Source organism: Copadichromis virginalis, unplaced genomic scaffold (assembly GCF_057382275.1).
Source record: "Copadichromis virginalis isolate Kocher_CV1m ecotype Utaka unplaced genomic scaffold, C_Virginalis_male_GT1.1 unmapped_scaffold_1, whole genome shotgun sequence".
Classification (NCBI taxonomy): domain Eukaryota; kingdom Metazoa; phylum Chordata; class Actinopteri; order Cichliformes; family Cichlidae; genus Copadichromis; species Copadichromis virginalis.
In genome coordinates, this window is record NW_028188589.1 from 10,093,759 (window position 1) to 10,103,452 (window position 9,694).

At 42.6% G+C, this 9,694-nt stretch overlaps 2 long non-coding RNA genes across 3 annotated transcripts in view; one reads left to right on the forward strand and one right to left on the reverse strand.

The window, feature by feature from the left end:
- Positions 1-9,694, forward strand: part of LOC146679796 (uncharacterized) — a 188,780-nt gene extending 179,086 nt beyond the window's left edge. Inside the window, exons 1-2 of one of the 2 annotated variants that reach the window (XR_014918505.1) lie at positions 7,079-7,264; positions 9,229-9,694. This is a non-coding gene — a long non-coding RNA (uncharacterized LOC146679796). Of the gene's footprint in view, positions 1-7,078; positions 7,265-9,228 lie in introns of those variants that run through there. The other variant, XR_014918506.1, reaches the window with a different exon arrangement.
- On the reverse strand, positions 3,997-5,635 carry LOC146679805 (uncharacterized). The gene is made up of 3 exons (XR_014918629.1): positions 5,298-5,635; positions 5,146-5,206; positions 3,997-5,035 (listed from the first exon to the last, which is right to left on the reverse strand). It is a non-coding gene; the product is annotated as an uncharacterized LOC146679805 (long non-coding RNA).

Here is a 9,694-nt window from a genome sequence, read left to right on the forward strand (position 1 = left end):
GAGTGGATCACATGATGTTTGAGGTGTGTCATGTGACATGTTCAGTATTGTCACACATGTCTAGATTGTCCCTGATATCATAACTGCTCAAACACTGATGATTATATTTGAAGAATTATTCCTGATGGCAGCAAAGTTTGAATGGAGCTCTCTGTCTGTGCTGATTTGTCGCCCTCTGGAGGTCAAAGCACAAACTGCATGATGTCACTGTAACCACCACAGAGACAGGAAGTGTTTTTATGACTGAAACACTGAAATGATGCTAACGGCTGTCGTTAGGCTCACTGACAGCAGTGCTGATGTGTTCATGTCAAACACTGGCTCAGGTCAGACTCCTTCATCCTTCTCCAGCGTGAGGCCGCCCTCAGACCCACAGGAGCTCTGACCTTTGACCTCCTGACCCTAACCATTTTAGTCTTGTTGCATCTTTAAATGCAAATCCATCCAAACTGTAGCCGAGCAAAAGAAGCTGGAAGCTGTTCTATGAATGATGTTGTTGAAGGAGCTTGGAAAGAAAAGCGTCTGGACTTCTTTAAGTTGCTTGAAGAGGGACATGGACGTCTTAACGCCCACTCACATCCTGGGACATTTGATCACAGGAAATCACATGATAGCGTGGGGCTAGATCTCACAATGGGTTCACCCAAAACCTTGGCTGATTGTGACCCACACCCGTTCTCACACCGTAGCTCGTGTGATTAGGTAGAGGATCAACAGGGGCTCCGTGTCCCTGAATTTAAACTGAATCTAAACACACCGTGCACAATGCCAAGTTAGATAATGGTTAAAAGAACAAGATAAGAATAAATAAAAAGATAAAATAAGGATAAAAAATAACTTAAAAAAATAAAATAAAAAGATAAATAACTGCAAATAAGTACAAATAAGTAACTGAAGACACGTGTGGTCTGCAGATGTCGATGTACATGGATGTACATGGAGTTTAATGTGCAAAATGAACTTAGTGTGCAAAGTGACCTGATGTGCAAACTGCAGTTTGAGGTCGGTCAGCTGTTCAGGAGTCTGATAGCAGTGGGGAAGATGGAGTTGTTGAGTCTGGATGTTCTACATTTCACACTTCTGAACCTTCGTCTCGAGGGCAGAGGTGTGTCTCTGCTCTGGACTCTGTGATGGTAGCTGCTCTGCAGAGAGGGCAGCGGGGTCCTGATGATCTTCTCCACAGTTGTTATCACTCTCTGCAGGCGTTTGCGGTTTGCAGTAGTGCTGCCGTACCATGCAGTGATGCAGCTGGTCAGGCTGCTCTCCACAGTGCAGCTGTAGAACCTGCTGAGGATCTTGGCCAACATACCAAATTTCCTCAGCCTCCTCAGGAAATACAGCAGCTGCTGAGCCTTCTTGACCAGCTGTGTGAGTTTGAGTCCCTCACTGACTCAAACTCCTTCAGTGACACTTGCAGCCTTGCAGATTAGTTTGCTGATCCTGATGCATCTCTGGAGCTGATGCTGTCCCCCAGCAGACAACAACAACATAGATGCTCTCACTAGTCAACTTTACCCTCTAATCACATCTCTGACATCTGCAGGTTGCTCCAGTAGAGACTCTTGTGCAATGCCAGGTGTTTGTGTTTGTCTGTAGGTACACATTAGATATGACCATAGACGCACACACACAAGTGAACACAGCAGCACAGATGGTTTCCACCTGCTTCCCTCTTTCTTCACACAACTGTGAGGATGATGAAGAGGTTTCAGGACGAGGTGGTCAGCAAGCACAGGATAAAGCAGGGCCATGAAACTCTCTGGTGCAGCAGATGTTTAATCAGACTCAGCTTTAGGCTTCTTTTCCCACCTGGCAGCAAAGTAACAGCTTCACTAACGTGAACAGTCACAATGTTAAACGTTTCTATATCTTCATATATTTTTATCTGTTGATGCTGCAGAATAAAGTCTGTTAACAGAGTGCAGGATGTGTAGAGCAGGTCCAGCTCTCCCTTTACTGTGTCCACTTTCATCAGCCCCTGTGAAGTGACACAGAGTGCATGTGTGTCTGTCAGCTGTTGTTTGTTGTGAAGGATGGAACAAATGAACACACACTTTTAGAGAAATCTGAAAAAGCAACACGTGCTTGGGCTCCTTCTGTGCTCGTCTTCATTAATGCTGATCTTTCTTTCCTGTTTGTTCTTTGGCACAAGCTTCAGTCTTTTCTCCCAGGGCTCCTTCACACTTAGAAACACACCTACATTCATTTATACACAAACATCATGAAACAAAGGCTTTGTAAAAGAGGACACGAGATCCTCTCTGAACAGCACATTCATATCAAACACAGGACTGAACAGGATATACTGAGTCTGTGCTGTTTTCATTGTTACTTGCTGAGTATTTTTCCAGTGTTTGAAATGTGACTCAAGTCTGATTCTTCTACTGTGTGTGAACTCTAAGCAGCTGCATTAAACAGCTGCTTTTCAAACCAGGCTCAATCCTATGACTCTGTGAATGTAAACTTTTGTCACCTGCATGAATAACAATCCTTGATCTAGTCAGGACTGCAGTGCTCCTGTGATCCCAGCTTATAGATGGAGGCTAGCATGAGAGGCTCAGCAGCTAAAGCAGCACACCTGGGTCTCCCAGCCTATTAAAAGCAGCCCTTTGCTTCACCTGCTTCACTAAACATTATTATTATTATTTAAGCAGAGTGGTGTGATTCATGTAGCCATTGCTGTGTGACAGGATGACTTTTCTTGAAACAGCTCGTGTGACGTGAGCTGACGTAAAAACAGTGATGTTAGCTTGATTCTCTTGGCTAAAACTATTTTAAAAAGAGGGTCAATCATGCAAATCTGCCAATAGAAGCCAAAGTTACAGCCCCTCAGAGTTTAAAGAGAAAAGGCCCGTTTCCAACACTCGGTTGTGCAAAGGGAAACAGGCCCACAGTGCCTGAGTGTGTGGGTAATTCTTCAAATAATATTCAAAAGCAAACATTTCTAAGCATGTAAATAAAATTCAATCATTTCTGCTCTTCAATACCTAAGAAATGAAAACTGGCAGATGGTCCCAAAATGTGAAACGCCTGGCTATCTGTGCATTTAGTGCTGCAAGTTTTCACTGTTTACCTTCAGAAGCATAAATCTCTGCACAGATAATGTTCATATGTGGATTCCTGGTTTCTGCAGTTAATTGTGACCCAAAGCGTATTTTTAAAGTGGTTCCAGGCAATAAAGCCTAAAAATAAATACATCTACTTCCTTTTTCTGTGTTCCAGCCTCAGTGACTCTGACACAGTGCTGTAATATTTACACCTCTGATGTAAACAGAGTTTGTAGTTGCAGAGAAATACTCGACTCATTTTGGGCATTTACGAGCAGGAACCTCAGAAAGCCCCTCGCTGCTTCACTGGTTAAGAAGCAAAGCAAACATTAGTTCACAGTGATGTTAATTAAGGCCCAAAGTTTAGGAACGAACGTCAGCACTTCACTAATGAATGTAATGCTGATTCATGTGCTTGTTTTGTAATGTGCATGTTGTGCGTTGCTATTTCCCATATTCTTTGGCACTGATAGATGAAGAGTCTCAGGCAGGACCGAGGCTGCCAGCTGCTGACAGTGAGCAGGGAGAGAGCAGCAGAAGCTGGGCAAGAGCAGGGCACCTTCAGCCCCCTTCATCAGTCAGAAATCATTTGGGTGTCTGTGTGAAATGTCTGATTTTAAAAATCTTTTTGTAGACATATTTATTAAATGTTTAACAATTATATAGAAGAAAGACAATGTAAAGAACAAAACATGACAAAACAAAAATGAGTTGAAGTTATGAACTGTTTCTGAGAGACAAATAACACCAGGATCCTTTTTGTGTAGCTGACAGCTGGTAACTGTGCAGGGGCGGGTCTAGCAAAGTGTTGCCAGGGGGGCAGGTAGGGCATTAACAGGGAGAGGGGGGCACAAAGACATACTTTTCTTTCTTGTTCTCATTTAAAATGTCTCGCTTTTAATAAATAATTATCTGAATCTTACAACAAACGTTTCCATCTGATGTAAAATGTATAGAAATCCATTATTGTACATAGTCATTTTTTAGGGTCCCATCATAATTTCTTCAGAAGTAAGTACTGCATATGATGCCAGTGTTTCCCACATTTTCTAGATTCTGCACCAGTACTGTGTGTAAAATGCATCAAAAAGTCCGTTTGATTCTTTCTCACCTGTCTTTCTGTCTCCTTTCACTTTTTAAAGGTTGCCATGTTAGAAAACATATTTTGCCCTGCCGTGCTGTTTATTGATGTGGCAAATGAAAGGTTTATGAAAACATATCTAAATCTGTCATCAGTAATCAGCAATGATCATGTCTCACCTCTAGTCTCTGTCTTAATGTCAGGTTTCCACCGTGTGTTGTAGATGTTCAGGAGGTTAACTCGACCAACAGTCTACTTCCTGTTTAGAATACCAGGACAGGGAGGATGGTGCAGGTTTAAGTTTATTAGACTGATGCATGTATACCAACAAGACAGCGTCCATCACTGTGACAACAGCGTTTGTTTTCATTCAAAGGCTTCATGGTTTTTCCTTTAATACCTGGGGGGCCGGTCTCCAGTCAAAATGCCCGGGACCATTTTTTGTCCCAGTCCAGCCCTGGTGTCAGATCTGCATGCAGTGTCAATGAGACGATCAACAACAGATCAGACAAAACACTCAGGCGGACACTCCTCTGTAGAAGGAAACATGGAGAGTGTGAGGTAATCAGTGCACAACATCACTTTGTATTTCAGGCTGTTTTTATATAGAACTTCAGCACCAATGTAAAAGTTCTGGTTTTAGGAAGATGAAGAACATTTTCAGGAAGGATGCCGTCTGCAAGCAGAGCTGCTTGAACCTCAGCGCTGAGGTCCAGACTACTTCCTGTGAAGCCACGTGATGTAAATCTGCTGCTGTAACTTCACAGTTTACTGAAGCTAAATGCAACGTTACCATATAATCTGTTTTCAACAAAGGTTTCACTCCGTCCGGTGTTGATGGAATGATTCAGGCCGTACTCGTCAGGCTTCCCATCGACCACACGCATTTCAGTCACAAACCCCGTGACTGACAACAAGGGAAACAGCAGAAGAAAAGATGTGGAAAATACTGGATGATGATGATGGAGGATTAACCGCGGTGGCTAAACTGTTTCCTGTCTTTGTGGGCGTACTCACAGGGAAGTTTCCAGGCACGTCAGTCTTGGTGGCTAAAGTCTCCATTTTCCAACATGTATCGCTACAGGTGCAAAGACACAACATTAATCATCAGTGTAAATATTTTAATGCTGTCCAAACGGTGTTTGCTTTGTCTGTCCTCTCGCACTCACAGAGGAAACGAGGACGCCACCTTCAACCCATCTTCAGTTGGCTCAACCATGGCCGGACTTCCTGTTGGCTTTGTGACAGCAAACCACTTGAAATGAGAGCAAACTGCAGTCAAGCACCACTTACAGCAACCTGTGGACACGCAAATGGAAAGCACTGAGAATCATACAGAAGCATAAGAGCTGTTTATTGTAACACGTGTGTGTGTGTGTGTGTGTGTGTGTGTGTGTGTGTGTGTGTGTGTGTGTGTGTGTGTGTGTGTGTGTGTGTGTGTGAGTGTGTGTGTGTGTGTGTGTGTGTGTGTGTGAGTGTGTGTGTGTGTGTGTGTGTGTGTGTGTGTGTGTGTGTCTGTGTGCACGTTAATAACACACTGATGTATGTTAGTTTGATTTATGCTATATCTGAGAAAACAACTGCAGAATTTTACATCAAAGTTTCCAAAGCTGATGTTTTGTTGTTCACTCTGTTTTATATTCATATAGTTTGTTGTTTTTAAATCAGTGGACAAAATAAATATTATCACACAAAATCCAGGGTGAAACATAACCAAATAACCTAAATGGTGAAGTCATTATAGAAGTACATGTTGCAAAGGTCAGCCTCCTGTATAGACTGCTAAACTGTCTGGGGGGGCCCTGCCTGTCCTCGTTGGATAAGCTCCACCCCTTTTCCATAAGACGGAGACATTTGTATGAAAATAGATGGGCAGTAAAATAAAAAATAAAAAATATTATGGATGACTCTGTAAATCAAAGTCGGCCTGAGGCAGAAGCAGAAACCATGAGGAGCACAGCACCACTCCCAGAAGGGCACGAAGTGAAGCCATAGCTGCTGAAGAGTGAAGACGTGATGATGGAGGAGATCACAGATGAAGATCTGCTGCCTGCTGACTCTTTATATAGAAGAGTGAGACTATCTCCCCACCAGCAGCTGCACTTATACAAACCCCAGGTGCTGGGATGGCTTTGAACATGTGACATTTTCTGCAAACACATGGACAGTTTCATAAGCACAAAGATTATTCCTGCAGCGGCAGAATCGTATCCACTGTGTGAGAGGTGAACGTCAGACAGTTCTTAGAAAATGTAGTTTCTCTTTAAGCTTTTAACGTCTCTTTTACCCCCATTTGTCTAAAACTACTTGACAGCCCTTCATGTCAGAGGTTTATTACCTGTGCAGGATGGAGCACATGGTCTCAGTCAGGCTGGACACGATCACTCCTACAGGAAGTAAATGTGATTTTATTTCACCTGTGAAATGATGAAAAACAGCAGAATAGCTCACGCTAACAAACGGGTGTTGAAATGTTTCATTTTCTGCTGTTTCACAGGTCAAAAAGGGCGTCGAAGCAAACTGAAGCTGAGCTGCTGCTGCTGTTGTAGTGCAGCATCTGCTGTGTGCTTCATCAGAGAACCTTCTGGACACAGCAGACAGAGGCGGCTGCCACTGAAGTCCATCTGCTAGAGAGCTTTAAACACTGGTTATTGAAGTGGCTTTGATGATACTGATACACAGTCTTTGCTGCTGTCACAGGACAGGGATCCACCAGGGAGTAGTTGTCAGGATAAAGAGCCTTCGCTTCTCTAAATATAAACTGGATACTTGTAGGAAACTTTGGGAAGCAGCATTTTTCCTCATATCGTCTAAACTGAAGTTAGCTCAGGTGCTTCTTCCATACTTGCTCTGCAGAAAGCCAAAGAGTTTGGAGCTCTGCAAACATTTCCAGCACAGCTGGATGTTTGTAACTTTGGTCACCTCTGTATCGTCCCTCAGATTCTTTCTGCACAGCTTTGAAACCATGACAGCACGAGTGATGCTGAGGAGACGTCCAGTTTAAACAGACCTTTATTCCTGGAACACAAACACATGAAGTGATGCTGCTAAAGAAGAACATTTAATCGCACTAATGAATCAAGCATCTGTTTGTCTGTCAGTCTGTCAACAGTTCCTCTGATCGACTTCAGACTTGGTGGGTATTTTGTTTTTGCAGCGGTCAAAGTCGATCAGCGTGTTGCTTTGTCTGCTGTAAATCTGCCTGTACAAAGGGAAACATGCATGTTTTAGATGCAAACTCACAACATGGCTGCATTTTTGTGATTATGTGTATTTTATATTGATTTATTCTATTATGTTTTGTATATGAATCTTTACAAGTGTGTCGATACAAAGGCTTGATTAAAACAAAGGTCTCAGCTGTGCTGTTAGGGATGCTCTCATATTTGTTTCAAATGTAATAAATCAAAGGATTTCAGGCTTTTCATCCTTTTTATTTGTTTGGTTCTAACAGCAGCTGGATAAAAACATGCAGGTGATGAATATAATTGTGTGATATTATGAGCATTGTGAATAAAGAAAGAGCAGAGATAGTAAAAAGGAAACAGGTGATGGACGTGAGATTTTCAGAACAAAAGCTCCTCAGTGAGACGATCACCTGGACACAAGGTCAGGCAGCTGGGACTCATCTAGAGAGCAAAATGGAAAAGTGATCTGTGCAGAACATCACTGTTGATTGCAGTTATTTACATCAGACTTCTTCTCTGAGATAAGAGCACCGTTTGTGGGAAAGATGACAGTATTTCCAGGCTGGATGCTGTTTGCAGGGAGAACTGAATGAAAGTCTCCTGCACCTCAGCGCTGAGGTCCACACCTGTGAACACAGATGAGGTCAATCTGCTGCAGCACGTAGAGCTTTACTGATCAGCAGGTTCAAAGGATTCAGCAGAGCGTAGAGTCAGAGCTAAATGCCACATCACCATAGAGTTTGTTAACAACAGCTTTCTTTGCCCTTTGTCTCGATGGACTGAATCAGGGATACTCGTCATACTTCACCTCAACCACGTCACTGAGAGACCCCAGCCTGACACAGCAGCAGAGATGATGAAAGCAGAAACAGCAAACAGATGCTTCAGTTGTGTTTCTCTCTGTGTGTGCGCTCACGCCCACTTGTGTGTGTGAACTTTCCACGTACCTCAGCTTGTTTCTCCAACATGAGCCATCAGGGCTGAAAAACATCACTAACACATGAATTCTTTCTCTTTTTGTTATCACCTGTGATCATGTGTCTCATGTTTCTGTCATTCACCAGTTCTTGTAGAGTTACGTGTAACTAGACTTCTGTGGGACGTAAATGATTGTTTTGTATGCAGATCTGTACAAAGGATGGAAACACTTGATTACAAAGGAGATCTCAGCTGTGTTGTTGTGGATGGACTTCAACGTATTTGTTAAAAAAGAGAATAAAGCAAAGTGTTTTAGCTGTTTGGGAGTTTTTGTTTGATTCCATTCAGTTTTATTTCTATGGAGTCAAATAATAACAAAGGCTCTAGAACAGCCCTGAGTTTGTCCAGGTGACACTCCTCTGAAGAACAAAGACAAAGAGGAAGAAGGGGATTCGTTTTCAAGTCTTGTTTCTTTCAAAATAAAAGCTGAAATGTTTTGGAAGCATGATAATATTTCAGCCAGGATGCCGTCTCCAAGGAGACCTGCACCTCAGCGCTGAGCTCCACATCACGCCCTGTGAAAGCACAGATATAAATCTGCTGCAGTGAGAAGAACTTTACCCAACACAAGTGTAGAAGTAGACATTTGACTTTACCTACAACCTGTTAACAACAAAGCTTTCATTGCCTCTGCTGTTGATGTCATGTAGGACTAATCATACTTCACATCAGCCATGCACACGTCAGAGGATCTCCAGGCTTTCAGTAATAAAGCCAAGCAGATGATGTGAACATAGCAATAGTAAAACATGCATCATAATCAGCTGTATGTGTCGACTATGTGGCACCTCAGTCTTGTTGGCATGAAGAAAAGTTGTGTAACATGTAGCATAAGGGCTGCAAAGACATCATGTAGACAGCAGTCGTCTGTTAGTCGTAACGTATCTCCTGTTAAAGAGTTAAATGTGCGTTCTCCATCTCTGTCCTCTCACAGCTCGCCGTACACCAACTCCAGCTGTGGTAACCATGGCTGTGCCCATCAACACGCTGAAGCTGAGACGCCACCCGTCACTATGGCGACTCCAATAGGGTTACCTGTCAGCTGTGGACGCATGAAAGGAAAACAGCAGAAACACAGACATGTTTACTGGAACATTTCCTATTGACAGCTTTATGGAAAAGTGGGTTTAAACACTTTTCTATGTTTTATTTTGTTTATTTATGGATTTATTGTGAAAGGAATTTCAAAGGTTTAATTTGACCTTTCCCCTGTTTTTCATACAGACTGGAGACGAATGGATGGTGCTTTCTTTGTTTGTCTAAAGATAATGAATAAAACTCTACACACATCTTAAACCACCCTCCTTTCTATATATTTTGTTATATAAATGGAAAGTATATAAGACACAAACTGAGCTTATATGATACTAAGGACCCTGGAGGTCAGTCCACCTTTATAA